At 36.4% G+C, this 19038-nt stretch overlaps 1 protein-coding gene across 4 annotated transcripts in view; it reads left to right on the plus strand.

Annotated features, from left to right (window-relative positions):
• The window catches only part of cadm1b (cell adhesion molecule 1b), a 176379-nt gene that overhangs the window by 48019 nt on the left and 109322 nt on the right, over positions 1–19038 (plus strand). The window lies entirely within an intron of this gene.

The raw sequence follows: 19038 nt of genomic DNA on the forward strand, positions 1-19038 counted from the left end.
CCATCGGATTTGACGTGCATGCTGACGTGCATGTTCACTCCTGAACCTTTCTCCTTTTTATATACAGTCTATGCGACGGCACGACACTGCAGCGAACAACGTGAGTCTGATAACACCAAAAAATGACCTGCCTCCAGCATAACACGCACTCCAACACACACTCCACATAAATATGAAAAACAAAACAAAAATGTATCTTTTGAAGCTCGTCAGTCCAAACGTGAATCGATCGACTTAGGACGAAGAGCGAATTATGGAGAGACCTCCGCTATTTTTATTGTGATAAATTACAAGTTTTCAGATATGCTGAAATAATGGTAAACTGCAATGAAATAGCAAGGTAAACTACAACATATATGAGACATGAAATGAATACAAAAGACTGTTTCAGGATAACAAAAATAGGTGCTTTAGGATGTAACTTTTATTTTATGTACTAGATCTACTGTCTTAACGTCACTCATCCCACTACTACCATATTGTTTATAATACACATTTCCAGACACGTTCAGTACAGTAATGTTACTTGCTACGATCTTATTGTTACACTGAAATTGTTTAGTCTAGTTCACTAACCGTTTTCGTTATCATATTATACATTCACCTATGCTGACATTGCTGATTGTGAAAGACAATCGAGTGCTCTTGTAAAAATTGGTTGCAATCTGAAACATCACCGATAGAGGTCGCTAAAAAATACATAGAGCACCTTTAAATGTACTTAAAGGGAATGAAAATTATCCCATAATTTACTCACCCTCATGCCACCATAGATGTATATGACTTTTTTCTTTCAGCCAAACACAGAGTTATGTTAAAAAACAATATCCTGCCTCTTCTATTCTTGAAAATATCTTATTTTGTGCTCAACAGAAGTAAGAAACTCGTACAGGGTGTGTTCCCTAAAATCATATTTGGGAGCATAGTATTCTTTATAATGGTAGTGAATAGTAACTGAGATTTTGAAGCCCAAAAAAAGTGTATCCATCCGTCTTAAAAGTAATCCATATGGCTTAGAGCCCGACCAATAAAGGATTTTGAAGGCCGATACCGATACAAATATTTTGGGGTTTTAAAATCCGATATTCCGATATATCGGTCTATTTATTTATTTTTTTTATTAAATATTGTTGGATTTCACACACGTGTAAAAGAAAAGCTACCTTTTCTGCACAAGATACGTTACGTCTAAATGTTCAGTCCTCGCAAGTGTAACTTACATTTTACAATGCAGGGACTGTAACTACAGATATGTTTTAGTTATAAATACAGTAATCATATACTTTATTTAGGCAGAAAAAGTTCATTGTTGTTTCCAAGCTCATTAATGTTAACATTAGTGGTTTTCCACTGATGATGATAGTGGTATTAGCTAGCTTTTTGGTTAGCTAGTCTATGATGAGCCATAATTTAACAATAGATAACATCATACTGCAAATTTTTAAAACATACATTTTCAATATAACAGGAGAGATTACCAAGGCAGAGACAACATACCAAGGAGAGATGATTGAAGCGTGTTTCGTCTTTTTTATTTTATTTTTTAAATATTCATTTATCGGCCATTATAACTGCCGATACTGATATTTTGGAAAATGCCTAATATCGGCCGATAATATCGCTCTGGCTCTATGGCTCCAGGGAGTTAATAAAGGCCTTCTTAAGTGAAACAATGCATTCTTGTTAGAAAAATATCCATATTTATAGCTTTATAAAATAATATTATTTATATATATATATATACTAACGGGTCCGAGGCTTTGGAATAGTCTGCCTCTTGAATTAAGAGAGATCACTTCGTTAAATGTTTTTAAAACCAGTGTTAAAAAAATATTTCATGTCTTTAGCCTTTGAGAGGTTGGGCTAGTATTTATATTTGTTAGTTGCCTGTTGTTTTTGTGTGTTGCTTGTTTTATGTGGTTGACTGTACAGCACTTTGGTCTGCAGGTGCAGTTGTAAAGTGCTTTATAAATAAAAAACCATAACCATAACCATAATATCACTGGCTTTTGCTAACCTTAAGCGAGTTTGGTGCCATAAGCGAGTCGAGTTCAAGCGGAAGGGTGACCTCTGACCCCACGCATGATGTAGAATGTAGGAGTAGCGTGCGCTTAGATGCCTCTCATGGTTCAAACTAAAAGGGCTAGGCAACAAACTCAAGCTCATCTGACATTTCTCTTAAAAAAATTTTGTTTTAGACTTCTAATTCATGACCAGTGTTTTGTTTTGCTCCATCCTTTGCGCTTACACGTTCCTCAATATGTTATGTGTCGGGTCAGAGTTCACTCTTTGGCCAGAACTAGACTTGTGTACGGCAGTTACTGGAAGCCAGTGATTCGAGTTTATAAAGTTGTAAATATGGATATCTTTTCTTTCTTCAGAATGAAAACATACCTTTATGATGGATGGATGTGCTTTCTGGCGCTTCAAAATCTCAGTTAATATTCACTCCCATTATAAAGCTTGGAAGAGGCAGGATATTTTTTACTATAACTTGTTTGGCTGAAAGAAGAAAGTCATACACGCCTAGGATGGTTTGAGGGGGAGTTAATTGTGGAATAAATGTCATGTTTGGATGAACTAACCCTTTAAAGAGCGTACACTTTCTTGACTAAGTACAGTTTTACTTGAACTTTTTTGCTAACTTGCAGCTGCTGAAAGAAGTGCACTTATATCACAGGTTAATTTTTATTATATTATTTTATCTGTAGTGTGTTTGTTATTCATTATTATATTTAAAGTTAATACACAGACTCTTTATAATTGTTGTGAAATTGCTGTTTTATTTTGCACCGGCAGTTAAAGGGTTAAAACTGTTCAGAAAAGGCCGTGTAGAGAGTTATCCGAACTGAAATATATTTAGATTTAATTGCAGTTGATATGCAGTTAATTGTTTGAAAATATTACATTCAATTTTCACTTGCGTATATTTTTTTCCAACTAGATTATTTCTGTAATAAGTCCTCTTTTTAAAACTACTATATGCTAAACTGTCTTTTTCACAAGGGGCGAATAAACGATAACAGTTCTAATTTTAGGTGGAAAGTCGCATTAAATTTATTGTTGCACCATTGGGATTCCTCTGATGTAATCGTTAGGTCACATGGCATAACGATTTTGACAGTATGTCCTGCTGTTCATAAGCAGCCTTACAGAAACACAGGTTCCATCAGCTGGTTTCATGCCTCTAACCATAAAACTTATCTTTACTTTTGCGCCGAACAGGAGCATATCCTGTTTTTGTCTGTAGCTGACAGGTCTATATCCACCTCTGTATGCGAAATTGCAGGAGTCTCATGGAAGTAAGTCTTACCAGTCGTGTGTTCCTGGATAATCCTTCAAGGCTTCACTATTCTGCTGCTATGACAATGAAACAAAATGCACTAACAGAGCTGGCACAGAGCGTGCAGAGCCCTTGGGGAGACAGCTCAGTTTTTGACATGTTTCTGGGATGTCTGTAATCCAGTCTGGCAGCTGGCAGCACTCCTAAGCTAAGCTAAGTCCACCTTGTATTAGCATACATTTCCTTTGCCACTGAAATCAATATGAACAAAAGCTAATTACTAAGCTATACGCTTGGCACAGAAGGTGCTCGTCTGGCTGTGCAGGCTCAGAGGTCTAGAGAATGTTAGATATGGTCTTTACATAACTTCCTAATCAAACTTGCTAAAGTAATTGCCACTTGGAATAGATTAATGGCAATCTGTTTGTTTTTTTTTGTTTTTTTGTCTTGGTCTCAAATGTTATTCAAAGTGACTGTAAAAAAAAAAAACTGTATTCGATTTCATTATTAGTATACTCATTTTGCCTCTTACAAAACAATTCTATGGCTTAAATGATTGGACCTATGCCATTTGCGGTTATAGTTTCAGATTTTTTTTTTAATTTAGTTTATTTTTATGGGCATCATTAAATAGAAATTGGAATAACATTGATTTAACCACTGAAATGAGAAGACACTTTAAAACTATATTACTCTACTATGAGTATAGCAATCAGCAAGGTAGCAGCTACACTTTTGATCAATAATATATGATAATTGGATTAACAATCCTGTTTGATAAATAATATATCCTGTCGACTGGGTGAAGATCATTACCAGCCAGCAAACCTTCAAAATGAGTTTGTGGGAATTTGTAACAGCAAGCCAGTCATTTGGCACTGTACATGCAGGCAGCACAGCCTTGTCCAGATAGTATTTCGGATGAGTGGACTTAAATTATCTCTAATGAAAATCTATGCCATTAGTACATGTGTAATTAGTGCCGAGCCCGTATCGAAACCCTTGAAAGCCATGGCCTTCTGGCTCTCTGCCTGCCCTTCTATAAGACAGTCTAAATCCTCATTAGCTGCATGGCGTCCTCCTTTATGAGCCCAGCCTGTTATGTTACACCTTTCATCTACTCTACAGAGCCTGTCGGTGATCATTAATGAAGTTCTGAAGCTCTATTAGCTTTATGCTCATGATGAATTGATAAGATACTGTTCTCAAGTGCCCTGATGGCAATACCTTGTACATAAACTTCTTATCTTTTTAGTTTCAAACTCCTTTTCTGTCTGTACTGATAGAGATGATTAGCAGGATTCTCCATTGTTGTTAAAAAATATGACTAAGGACATTTAAGTGAGAATAGAAATCATGACTTCTTGTTAAGGAATTTTTCACCTTTTCAGAGCTTGACGTTTTAAGTCATAATCCAATTTTGTGTATAAAAAGTGCGCCTATGACATTCCACTATACTACTTCTTTTAAGTTATGGTAAATGAAGGAAAAAAATTGTGATTTTGGATGAACTGCCTTTTTAAAAATGCCCATCATCATCATTATGCAACAAATGTACATTTTGCATGATTAGAGAGAGATTTCAGGAGGAACGTGTGCCCGGGCTTCTTGGCTGACAGACATAGTGAAACTAATAAAACCCCGCTTTGGGTATTAGCTAGCTAAACACACACACATACTGAACAAACAAATAAATAAATGTGCTAAAATTTAAGCAAGTTAGGCTCTGAATAATAATCATGCAAAGCATCATATCGAAGCATAGCTCTTTACAATATGTAAACATCTTGGCTTTAATGTCTCTAATTTCTTTAATTCTCTAATTGTTTCTCCTAGACAGCTACAATATTAAATGGAGAGCAAACAGTTTGTGTCTTCTGATTCTCAGATTGAATTCTCAGATCCTCTTGAGTTTCAGAAAACATTTCAACAGTGTCACAAACTGCATGTGAACAGCTTCGCAATAAATGATGTGTGTACACTACTGTTCAAAAGTTTTCTGAATGTTATTTAGAAAAATCACATTAAGGGATAGTAAAGACATTTTATAATGTTACAACATGTTTCTATTTAAAATAAATGCTTTTCTTTTGAACTTTCTATTCATCAAAAAAATACTGAAAAAAGTATTGTTTCTTGAAATGTTTCTTGAGCAGAAAATCATCATATTATGATTTCTGAAGGATCATGTGAGTAATGATGCAGAAAATTCTGCTTTACATTACATTGTAATGCTATTTCACAATATTACTGTTTTTTTATTAAAAACGTGCAGCTTTGGTGAGCATAAGAGACGTTTAAAAAAATTACCAACCCCAAACTTTTCAACAGTATGTGTACTGTATGTGTATACAATATATATTGAAACACAGAGAATTTTTGAAAAATGTTTGCACTACTCTTTTTCATAAAATATTGGCCGTGGGTTCTAAAGTCCCAAAAAGTCTTGTGATGTTTGAAACCATATAAATCTCTGCGATAAGAGCAAATTTAGTTTCCTTCCTTCCTGTCATCTCCCAGATCTCATTCATAGTCTGCATATTCAAACTTGGTGCATCATGTTTGATTACGACATACCCAAGAAACAAACAGTCTAGTGTCATAGACATGACGCAAATGAGACAGATTTGGGTAAACAAGCTGTCTGTTTATTGTCTTTTTTTATCTCTCTAAGCTTCAGATCCTGAGAGCAATAAAATCTGAAAAGACAATGTTGTTTTATAGAGAATACACTTGATAGTTGTTTAGAATAGCACTGGACGAACAATGCCAAGTAAATTGGGCCAAATTCCTCATCCACCATCTTGTGTGATCAGATTTAGTATTTTTCAGTGATGCTGTTGTCTCTCGTATCCCGAGTGTGCCCAAGTGAGCCCGTCCCCTGATGGGAGAGAGCTCTCAGCTCAACGCAGACAGAAGATTGAGAGGCAATGGGGTGACAGCTATTTGCATAATGCTGGGGGGAAAAGGAAAGTGCAAACAAGTCTTCTTGCCATCACTTCCTGCCTGAACCGTCTGCATCGCTGGATGGCAAACGCTGTTTTTCTGTTCCTGCTTTTCCACTTCTTTATAATAACTAGTGTTGTAGACAAGACGTGCATCATATAGCAGTCCCTAAATTAGTGGGTTCCCTTTGAGTATACTTAAAGCCATCTGTGTTTCAGTCAAGACCCGTCCCTACGGAGACGCGGGGGGAATGTTTTTCCAGCAAGTAAACCCTGACATGAAAAGCCAGCCTACGTCAACATGCTAAGAATACGCTACAGAGCGGCGGCGTGCACGCCTGGTTAAGGATCAGCTTTGGAAAGGCTGCGTATCGATTGTGCCGAGTGGATTGTATTTGACGCTGTGGGCGCTGCAGAAGCCGGGGTCCCCTCTCTTTCTTGTCACAGCTCAGCTGCTTTTAATTAAACGGCTTGCAGTCGTGACTGGGTGTGTATCTGAACGGACGGAGTCTGCGTCACTTCTCACGGCCCCCTTCCCATCGCTTGACCTTCCATCATTTACTGCCCTCTGAGCGCTGCTGTAAGAGTCTTATATGAACAATGAACCTTTGGTACCTAGAAAACGTTCTCTGAGATTTGTTTTCATGATAATCGAATATAAAAAGTGTTTAGCTTATAAACTTTTCCACACTAAACATCGTTATGACGCCGAACAACCGCCGTACGAGTTCTCACCACACGCAGTGATACAAGAGACGGCATCATGAACTGGTTATTTGTTAATTCAGTTGGATTATTATCCCGGACGAGCCCCCATTATGTTACCCTCACCCATCTAGGGAATATTAGAAGGGGAACACAAGACCAGTTCAATCACACTTCTTTACATTTACATCTATTTGCTTTTATCCAAAGTGACTTCTGTAGGGGTTAAGTGTCTTACTCAGTGGATTCGAACCCAGGTCTCTCACACCAAAGGCATGTGTCTTATCCACTGCACCGTCACCAACCACAAAACTTCATTGTTTTGTACAGTCTGAAGATTTCCCCACTCTGATAAACAAGGCTGTACTTGCAACTTTTTTTTTCCTTGTCCCGAAAATAAATTGGAGGCTGTGACCCACAGCAGATGGACGAGATGGACAGTTAACCCTAGACGCGTAAGTACACTAGACAAGTTATGTCTTAAGTCGTTGCAATTATTTCTGATACATAGAGCAACTATTGCGTGATTTTAGTTTACATTGCCAGCTGTAAGTCTTGCTCATTGATTTGCATGAATCCCCAGACAGTGCAAACTTAAAGAAATATAATTCATGCACTTCCATGTAATTAGATTTCTCAAACATAATTCGGATCGACCAGCTCACTTATCACGCCATTCGTGGTTCGACTGGTCGAGACTCTTTTCAAAAGATGGCTGCTGCCTGTATACGCGAATTGGACTGTCTTTATAAAATATCTTCTTATTAAACGGTCTGTACACTTAAGTTCTCAATGCTTCGTTTGCATGTAGGGACCCTCATTATGTGACTGTGTTAGTGTGGGGCTATTTTGAGCCTTGTTAGTGGTATTAAATAGCGATTTTTATTTTCCATTACTCTATATTCTAGCGTTATAAGTTAAACCGTTTTTAGAGATAAAACTCTTTACATTTTCATTATCATGAAAACAAATCTCAGAGAACGGTTGACTAGGTACCAATGTGTTATTAGACCAAAGGTGCATTTTGCAAGTTGGAGTTGTCCTTTAAGGGTCTTATTTCCATTTTTTTCCCCTCTCATCTTAATTTACCCAGTTGCTTTTGTAAGACATCTTCGGTGTGGCTGTTCTCAAGTGTCTCACGGCTTGTGGGTTTACCTGACCTTCTGTATAGCAGCCTCAGGATTGAGGTGGTTTGGTTCCAGCTGAGCAGGGATCATTACCGCATTGTTGATTTTGTTGGCGTGAGAGTGTATAAAGAAATCCTTCTCTACATGAGGCTTTCCTAGCATAAGTACTGTACATTAGTTTTGTATGCCTGATAGCACTTTATTTATTTAATGTAATCCATGTAAACATGTCAATCATCCTGTTTGTTTGTTTACATATTTAATATTTATTTATTTATCTATCAAACAGCAGATAGAAATGACAAATGCAAATATATTATCGTAATTAAATGTTATTATTGTAATTGTTATTATTGAATTCGGATAGATACATTTGCATACTTGATTGACAGCTGAAGAGACATTTATTTATTAATATTATTGCATTGTATAATCTTTTTGGATTACTAATCAAGATTTGGTCACTTTAGCCATGGTCTATTCATATCTCTTAAAATTGTAGGTACTATTTAAATCTCATATGGCATCAAATTGTATTTATGGATGTGTGTTGTTCGAGAATAACGATTACAAAAACACATTGAAAATACAAATTTGTGTATATTTTTATTTGTCTCCACTTGGCATTTTTTGCAATAGATAAATGAAAAAATTAAAGAATGAATAAATTCCACACATCTGATGAGACTTTTATGTAACATTTTGTACTTATATTATTAATAATAGCACAATTAATTTCCATTTTAATTTTCACCTTAATTTACCCAAACTACTTGTTAGATGTCTTTGGCATCACCAAGTTTTTTCACATCTTGCGGGTTTACTCGACCTTCTTTATTGCAGCCTCAGGACTGAGTTTCTGGCCAAGCGGTGATCATTACTGTGCTGTTGATTTAGTTGGCGTGAGAGCGTACATCGAAATCCTTCATACGAGATTTTATTAACATAAGTACTGCCTTAGATGTGTTTTGGCTGTTGCTGTTGGCTATTGAGAGGCAGATCCATGGAGCATGTGTGCTTTGAATGGGTCCAGAGAGAGTCCTTTGCAGCTGGAAGCTGTGGCCTACTCCGAAATATTCACCGGAGAGCTGAGATAGATACATCAATATACATAATGAACTTGGTGTCCGTGTGGAGTTGAGGCACTTAATTAAGCTGTCTTAAAATGGTTGCCTTGCCAATAATGGATGCGGAATAACAATAGAAATTTACCATCTTATTTCAGTACTCAAGTCATTCGATGCATGTGTGATTGCTGTGTGTGGAGCAGTCGCTCTTCTGAAACGAGCAGGCCAAGTCGCCTCTCTGGATTTGGGTTTTTGTTGTCCAGTGTAATTTTTGCAATGGTTTAGGGGTTAAAGGCTTTTAAAACTATTATCTCACTGTATCAGTAAGAGAACAGTACTCACTCTTAGATGAAAAGGTTCTATATAGAACCTTAAAAGGTTCTATCAGCGCTACGTATTTGGAACCCCTAAAAGGTTCTATACACTCTTAAAAAAGGGTTCCTCTGGGTTCTATATAGAACCCTGGGGTTCCATACTTGGCCAATAGAACCTTTTACCAAAAAAATGGTTCTATATAGACCATATACCATATACCATTTTGGAGTTCCATAGGCTATATGAAGCGGGGATGGAACCATTTCTGGTTCTAAATAGAACCATTTCTTCTAAGAGTGTTTGTTAACACATTATTTATTCATTCAAAAAGCCACACTGTAAAAAAAATATTTTCAAGATTTGTTACAACAACATTTTTTCTTTTGTCAAATCAACTTAGATAATTTATTTAGTTCAGATAACTTATTATTTTGAGTTTCTGATGATTAAATCAATCTCCTTCATTGTATTAACTCACTTTTTCCAGTTCAATCAACTTAAAATTTTAAGGCAACCAGGTTACTTAATTTTTTAAGTTAAACCAACATTATTTTTTTATAGTGCACATAGACCAGTGTCACTCATTCAGTGCATGGTGTTTATTCTTTTTGGTTTGTTTATTACATACATATACCATATACTGTATAATGTTCATTCATTTACAGTTTTTTTTACAATCACTTTGTTACTCATTTCAGAACCTTGATGTCATTTTTCACAACTCTAGACACAAAACTCACAACCAATGATCAAAATGTACATTTTTCAAAATGTCCCATTTCTCAATTGCTAGGATACAATACTCATGCAACTTAGATTATTTGTTCATTCAACATAAATCACCTGTTCAATATGACACAACTGAACACCAAAGTACGACCATTTCAAAAGGCAATTCACACATTTCATTTCAAATGAGTGTCTTGTGTGTGGGTGATCTATAGTTATGTTTCAATGGTATCTCACAGTAAATTTGTCTTTTGAACCAATGATTGTGCAAGTGCAAGATTTCTTTAAAGATGTGAATGCACAATGCAATGTTTTGAACATTAGACAGCCTGTGTTGCAAGTGATAACCGTTTTGAGTTTTGTGTCTAGAGTTTTGAAAAATGGCATCAAGGTTCTGAAAAGAGCAGCTAGTTGTGACAAATATAAATCTACAAAAGTGTGAGTTATTGCAATTATATGTGACATCATATAAATAAATAAATAAAGAACCACACACTCTGTAAAGTTTAAAACTTCTCATATTTCATTATTGTTTTTATTGTTGATTGTTTTCTTATCCAGAATTTGAGAAATTGTAATTTTGTCTTCTTGGACAAAAAGCTCTTAACCATCAAAACAAATCTGTCTCTCATACAGTATTTGTAGTTGTGCTTTTATGTTTGTAAAGTTTTCCCTAATACAATGGCAGAAATGGATGTTAGAGCTAGGTTGTTCTTTTGCCAAATCCTCAGGCATCCACTTATCTGTCTCTTTTAGACTTACTATTTTCTTTTCTCGATACTCTGTTAGCCAAGCAGAATGTCTCTCACAGTTAGTTTAGCTCAAATGGAGCACTTGCCTGCACTTTTCTTTTTATTTTTTTTTATCTCTCAGCTAAATGAGAGGTGTCTTTTCCAAGGAGCAATTTTTTTTCTGGTTACTAAAACAGTGTGGAGTATATTATCCATTGGTATGTTCAGGAGCACGGCTTGTGTATTCCATTGTGTTGTCTCTTGATTGCAGGGTACGTACAGCAAATGGGTGCTCACTAAAAAACTTTAATGGCAACATGCTATGAAAGCGACTGTGGGTTTTTTGTGCCTTCTCCAAGTGCGCAGGTTACTTTTGTAGCAGGTGACTATGGAGAAAAAATGTATTTGCCAACTTTGAGGTGATTGCACCTCGTTCAGTTTGGGTTATGTTTACAATGTGCACATCTGTGTACATGATTATGTATGAGTCAAAGGGAAATATTTTATTTTTATTTTTTTTGATTTTCACGTTAATGTTGATATTCTGTGAGCGTGTTGATTAATAATAGGACTTTCCGGACTAATTGCTTTTTTTATACTCTACAACCAGTGTAGTCCGATTCCAGACCGGCTGACACTGAATCAGTTCTTTTGAGTGAAGCACATAGCGTAACCAGATTTCCATTGACTCTCTGTGGATACCAGAACCAGAATGATCTACGAATGCCTATAACGTAAAGATGTGCTATATCATACGGTCCATGATAATACCGGTATAAATTTTCACATGATTTTTACATTGACGTATGGCAAAAAAAATCTATTTTTATATGTAATACTGTAGTGTTTATTTTAAATGATTTATCTCTGAACTTCATGTACCCTTATAATCTTTAATCAAATACGTTACCCTTCCCTCCCCCCTTGAAACGACGTCTCTTCCGGTCAAAACCTATTACCGGAGGGCGTGGCTTTTGGGGTCTGTCTCGTTTTTGGCCCACCTCTCAGAAACCTGTCATTGTCACTGACAGCCAGCAAATATGGTGTTTAGGTGCATTTTTGGTTGCGCTCCTCACATCCTCTTTCCTATCCCTAAACAACCTTGTCTGGGTGCAGACAATTTCGAATGAGGAGGAAAAACTGTGAAAAACTATCAGCCGCCTCATCTTGGTTCACGGGAGGTTCATATAAATGTGGGGTGATTCCTTCCAGAAAATTTGACTGCTCGTCCTCGTTCCCATCGTCGGGTTCCTCAATTAAAAATTTTTCATGGGAGGGTAACTGTGGTGAGTCCGATGGAGAGAAATCCTCCACAACTGACTGTAAACTGGCATTCAAATCTGCCTCCATTTTGTTAGCAATGCGAAACGATCCAATCAATTCCCGAAGGATGAAATCAAGCCCGCCCTACTTTTTTTTTTTTTTTTCTAATTTCAGAAGCCGTTTCACTCGGCTACACGTCACAGTAAGGAAAAAAGGCCAATCTCAACTTCCGTTTCATGACGACTTTAACTACAAAATGACCCCATTGTAAAAACGTAGTGAGTGAGCAAACATTTAGGTGAGATAAATGTAATAAGAAAAAATCAATATTGTCATAAATATCATTATCGCAAACATTCTTGAAACATTGTGATATGATGTTGAGGCTATATCGCCTACAACGTCTAGATGTAGAGATGATTTAATGCTCCTTTCCTTCTCTTTTCCACTTGGCAAGCACTTCTCATTTTGTTAACAGTGGTTACAGTTGATTGGTGCCAATGAAGGGAAGCAAGACTGATTAAGGCGCCGTATTGCAGCACTGAAGACCTAATGCACTCTGGATAGATGTGTACACATGCTAGCAGGTGCTGACTCTGCAGGCCATATATGAGGTATTGTCACCCATCAAGAGCTGACCACTGACTCATTCAGAGCCCTTATAAAACTGAAAGCTGGTTAGCTTTAAGATGAATGGTCTTTCATTATGAAAATGGCTATTGCTTCCTTTGGGAATATGCTAGGTTTGTTTTAGCATTAAGGCACATACGACCTCAGTAGGCATTTCTTTCATCACCCACTGTGAGTTTATAAATGATGATGGTAGAATGTGTGTGTAGTGATGTGTGTAGCGCCATTCACGAATGGTCACTTGTCTGGAGCCAGGCTACCTGTTTCTCTGTAGCACGCCATTGGAGCGAAGTGAACACAAATAATAATGAAATTAAAATAAATATCTGATCATCCTCCATAACGAGGTCACTATTTACATTTTATAAAGTCTGTAAACATTTGCATTACAACGAGCACTTTTATCAGCCCAGCAGTGGAAAATAAAACTATATCCGTACCGGCTGGCCCTGATTGGCATGGAATGGAGTGGTATTGCAATGGGAACGGTTTGACCCGACGGTGGGAAACCGGCTTTTGATTCAGCAAGGATGCATTAAATTGATCAAAAGTGACAGTAAATAGATTTATAATTCTACAAAAGATTCTTATATCACAAATAATAAGTATTATGACAGCACTGATATTAAATATTTCTTGAGGATCAATTCAGCATATTAAAAAGGTTCATGTGACACTAAAGACTGGAGAAATGGCTGCTGAAAATGCATAATATTCACCACATGAAAAAAAAAAAAGATTTTAAAGTATATTAAAATAGAAAACAGTAAAAATATATTTCACAATATTACCGTTTTTAGTGTAATTGTGTAAATAGTCATTTTGTTACAGTTTTTGGTCACATGAATGCAGGCTTGGTGAACATAAAGACTTGTTTCAAAAACATAAAAAATGTGAATTTATTGAAGCAAATAAAATGTGTAATGTGTATGTTGCTTTTCTATAATATAATAAATTATACAGGACAATAAAAGTTGTAGTTTTTGTATAGTTTTTATAATTTTTTGTATCGAGAATCTGAAATGTTGGTATCGTGACAATAATTTCCTACATTTTTATCTGCCATCGTAATGAGCTAATTTGGCGAACATATTGAGCTTCTGTTGTTTTTTTTTTTCTCTGAACAAAACACAGGTGTTTTCATTTGTATGAATCTGTATTTTTCTGAGTGCACCAGACAAAAATCTCCATCTGTCTCTGAATCTTAAAGATCTAGATTGTGCTTCCTATGACAAACACTGTCAAATAGTATCCACATCATTATCCATTCTGCAACTAGTCCAAAAGTTGTGGCTGAGACAGATGGCTGTGAATGCAGGAGGTGCATTTGTCCACATGCCATGCTCTTGTTATTGCCCACTTATGGAAACTAATTAGGTATCTGTGCCATAAGTAAATCTGTGCCATAAAGTTCTTTTGATTCACCAGACAAATATTTTTCCCATTTTAAAATGGTTGGGTTTTGTTTTCACTAGTGCTAGTTGAGGAATAAGGAGGAATGAAACCTCATGGTGTGATGGATCAGGATCATAATGAAATTTCAATGAGAGAACATCAAAAGTCTACTTTTATTGATATTAGAATGCATCAAAAACCAATTGTAAAACATGTAAATGGTTTTATAAAGCACCTGCTCTTAATAGCAGTTATATCTCTGACAGTACACATGAACAAATGAGCAAGACATCCATTCATTTGGACGCTGAGTGTATTTCATTCTCGTTGCTGTGAAGTTATTGGGCCGTTATGGCCTTTCTGTACGATAAATTGGAATATAATGGTAGGGGAGTACAGATTCATTTATTATATTAGACAGTAAAAGCCTATCTAAGGCTGTTTTATCAGCGTAATACAATGTCTATGAATTCCGCTCGGATTATACCTAAATCATGTTTTAAAAAAAAAATGTTTTATTAGATTTTATGTTAGAATCAGTGTCGTTTGAGAGTTTACCCACTTGAAATGTTCTCGTCAATTCTAGCATGCTGGAGATGAAACTGTGTGGCTAAAGGGTTTACTTTGTTTCCTCTTAATAGTTTCTCTGCATAGCTTATATTCAACTAATTGGTTATGCAACTATTCACTATTCTCTCATTCAGAACCTCCAGTGCATAAAAAACCTTCAGCTCTCTTTGTTTACAGAACTAGGTCAAGCATGCACTTGAAGTAATACACAAAAAAAGATATAGTGCGGCATATTTAAAGGAATTCTGAGTTATTTTCACCATATCTGCACTTGTCACAATAGTTTATGTCAAGCTTTCAACATTCCAACGTCTAAAATGGAAGGTGTACTACTGTTGCTTTCACTGACCTTTCTGAGGTCTTAAACGAGCTCGTTGACAGCTGAAAGAAGGCAGAATGAAAAGCCACTTCAGAGATCGTTTATCAATATTGCACCATATGTCATTTTATTAATTCATGGATTTAATCCTCCTTATTATTTATTGTATTGGACAGTAGAGATTTTGAAAGGAAAGCGTGGGTTAGAGAGAGAGGGGAACCGGATCGGCAAAGCACCTTGAGCTGCGAGTCCAACTCAGGCAGTTGCGCTGTATGACGCACGCTATAACCTCGAGGCTATCAGCGCCAACTTATTTCAATAGTCCAATTAACTTGAAACATGGGTTAGGTCAGTTAAAATATTCGATTATTGCCAACTGTTTCAGTTGTTACATATTGAGTTGGACTGGACAAAAAAGAGTCAACTGCACTTTTCTACTAAACGAATGAATGTTTTCATTCATGCATTTAGTGTGCCAATTATTATCATTATTAATACATATTCAAATCTTTAGCAACCTGGATCTATGTATAAAACAGTGGATCTCTAACTGCTGCAATAGTATAAAACTCTCCTGATATTTATATATATTGTTTTTTAAAGACTTATTCAACATATTTCGTGACCTTTTGGAACTTGAGAGTGTTCAACTTGAGCAGATGCTTTTTACCATCATAAACCGTCATCATCAGAGCTCATTTCCCAAGTACTTTCAGCATCAAAATTTGTGATATCAACCATATTATAAATATGGACGGAGTCCAACAATTCCGTGTTGTTTTCAAGAGAGGGACAGGGAGGTTGCCGCTTGATTTGTAGTGCTTTTCACAATAAGAAGATGAATCATTCTGACATGAAGGAACAGTTTTAAACTTCATGCATCCACACCTACAGGTGTCAGTACAAAGCCAGTGACTATTGAGATACAGAAGTACTGAAAATAAATAAACGTATCAGCCGAATCCAGCTATAGTCGAGAAGCAGGCATATTCGGATGCAGGATAACTTTTTCAATCAGTTTTGCTGGAGCCACTGGATAGTATGCTTAACTCCGCACTTTCTCAACTCTTTGAAATATTAAATAGGCTTAGAATGGAGAGGAAGTGCACAGTGTTATAAAAAGTTATTAATATGAAGACCTAAGGATGTTTTGTAACCAGCAGTTGTTCTAATTTGTCAATCTTAAGACGTTTCAGGAGTGGTGCCGTTTAATCATGTTACTGATAAACTCTGCGCTTGACGGGGACTATTTTAAAAGCTCAACGGTACAGTCAAGCATTTCCGGAAGCCTGTCTGTACTCGCCATATTAGCTGTCCAGTCAGAGGAGGCGAGCAGAGATCGTGCCCCTTGTAGATCATGTCAGAGAAAGGGCACATGAATGTTCCAGACCCGTGGTGATTTCCAAATGGCAACCGTGACCTTTAGATGGGGGTAAGATAAACAATTGAAGGAGTAATAGGCTGGGTGTGAAATGAGTGAGTAAACCTGACATTACACACCATCTGCTTTTGGAACAGATGGCGGCGACTGAGATCCACTATAGTATCACTGTTGTACAAAGGGAAAAAGATGCAACATTGTGATCTGGCTGAAACTTGAATGCCTGCCTTTGCTTGTTCTTGATACAACCAGGATCGCATGTTGGCAATTATGCCGTTAAATACGCAGTTGGCAGTTTCACACAGTAAATTTATGGACTTGGATTGATCTGGAGACGTCCTGGCATACCAAACGCTCAAAGACTTGGCTGTCTGTGAGGATTTGTACAGACTCAGGAAGACATTTCTTCACAGGGAATCTTTATTGTGAATTGGTATTATTTGACATTTGAAACCTGAAAGAGTCAAAACCAACCTACACCATCCACTCAAGGACGGACAGCCCCTAGAGAGCGATTGGGACTTTTCCCGGCGGGCCAGTTGTCTTGTGTGCCAATCTAGTTGTCAAAACCCGAAATCACCCGCCAAACTGTGATTTTTTTTTATTTTTTTATTTTTTTTTTTTTAGTGCTTGATTTCCAAAAATAAAAGTTTGTGTTTACATAATATGTGTGTACTGTTTATAATTATTTTGTAAATATAAATATGTATGCATGTATATATTAAATAAATGCTTGCATTTATATACTGTATATATATTTATAGATAATTTATATTATCTAAAAATATAAGTATTTTATATAGAAATAAAAAAAAATTCTTAAATATATTTTACATTTACATTTATTAATTTAGCTGACACTTTTATCCAAAGCGACTCACAATTGCTGTATATGTCAGAAGTCGCACGCCTCTGGAGCAACTAGGGGTTAAGTGTCTTGCTCAGGGACACATTGGTGTCTCACAGTGGATTCGAACCTGGGTCTCTCACACCAAAGGCATGTGTCTTATCCACTGCGTCATCACCACCCAAATATATACATGCATGTGTGTATTTATATATACACAATAATATAACACACATATGTACAATAAACACAAACTTTTATTTTTGGATTCGATTAATCACAATTCTTGCCTAGGAAAATTTGTTTTTGTAAACTTCCAAGATGGGGGTGGACCATTATATGCTACCTCGTGTATCCGGGTTTTCCAAGAATGTTGGAATCCTGGTTTTTCAAAGAAAACAGATGTTGAGGGATTTAATTAAAATACAAATCAACTTGATTTTTAGCAGTTTTACTTTGTCTTATTTTAAATTATTTTTAATCATAATGAGGAAAAATATGTAAGGAAACATAGTGTGATATTAAAAATTGTATAATTGGCATTTGTTTTCATTGCTCTAAAGTCAAAAGCAATGATTAAAATATTATTTGGAAAATATGATCATTGTTATCAGTTCATAATAATGAATAATTATTCAGATTTGTGTTTATACTTTAACAATAAATGTTGGTTCTTATTCTCTGAAACCATGGATTCCCTTGCAAGTTTGAAAATACCAGGTCTAGACGATTTAAGCATGAGCTAGCAGGAGCATATAAGGTATTTGAAGCATTAGCTTGGCATAGAAAGCTAAATGTACACATGACAATTTATTGCATGGAACAATTTCTTTGTCTTCAAAATACCAGCGATTGTATGAATCAACTTCTGTTCCTGATCTAACGTAGATTCTGATAGTGAGGCAGAAAATGTAATGTTTGTAACTTTGTGTACAATGCAAAAGGCTACACGTATTCTCTTCAATATAGTATTTCAATCTTGTACAATCAGCCGAGTCTACGTGAAGAACATAGACATTGTGTTTTTATTGGCTTCATGTTTTGTCAGAACGTTTCTGTCTTTTCCTATTAGTCTGAATGAATACAGAGACCGCAGTTATAATTTTATCGCAGGCCCTGTCCAACGCTCAGGTTTGTGATTGCAGGCAGGCAGTGATAACAGTTAACCACACATTGCTCTATCCTCTAATGAGATTTCATTAAGGCGAGAACATTGATCTGGCCTCCTGCACAAGGGTACATCTTCCATTCACACTCCACACCCAACATGCTCGCACATGCCTCGTCTGCTCACGGCTTTGATCAAGCCTTCAGTGTCTTGTGGACCATCTCTACGTTTGAGAGCTTGAGAGGCGAGAGAAGTTTTGAGTAGGTCAGTTTGAGCCGAGATTCCATAGTGTTATTTAGAAATTTAATGAGACTTCTGTTCTGCTTTCCAAACTTACCCATTGATTCCCTCCTGGTGACGATCCGTCATCTTTTCTATTCAGCTCAGAACACATCAATCCTTTGGAATTCTAGCCGTTAACCTCTTTTCCAAAGAAGTTGTTCAAGCTCCTGCAGTATTTTCTAAATCCCTTCGTGTTTTAATAGAGAACAATGTAATTTTTACCTGTACAAGGTTTGCGTAGGGAAAATGTGTGCAACACAACCAGGGGTGAAACTAATGGAAGCGGTATTCTGCAATGTATGTGTGGACCGATAGATGACATAATTTACTATTTAAAATAA

Source organism: Pimephales promelas, chromosome 16 (genome assembly GCF_988280905.1).
Source record: "Pimephales promelas chromosome 16, fPimPro1.hap1.1, whole genome shotgun sequence".
Taxonomy (NCBI): domain Eukaryota; kingdom Metazoa; phylum Chordata; class Actinopteri; order Cypriniformes; family Leuciscidae; genus Pimephales; species Pimephales promelas.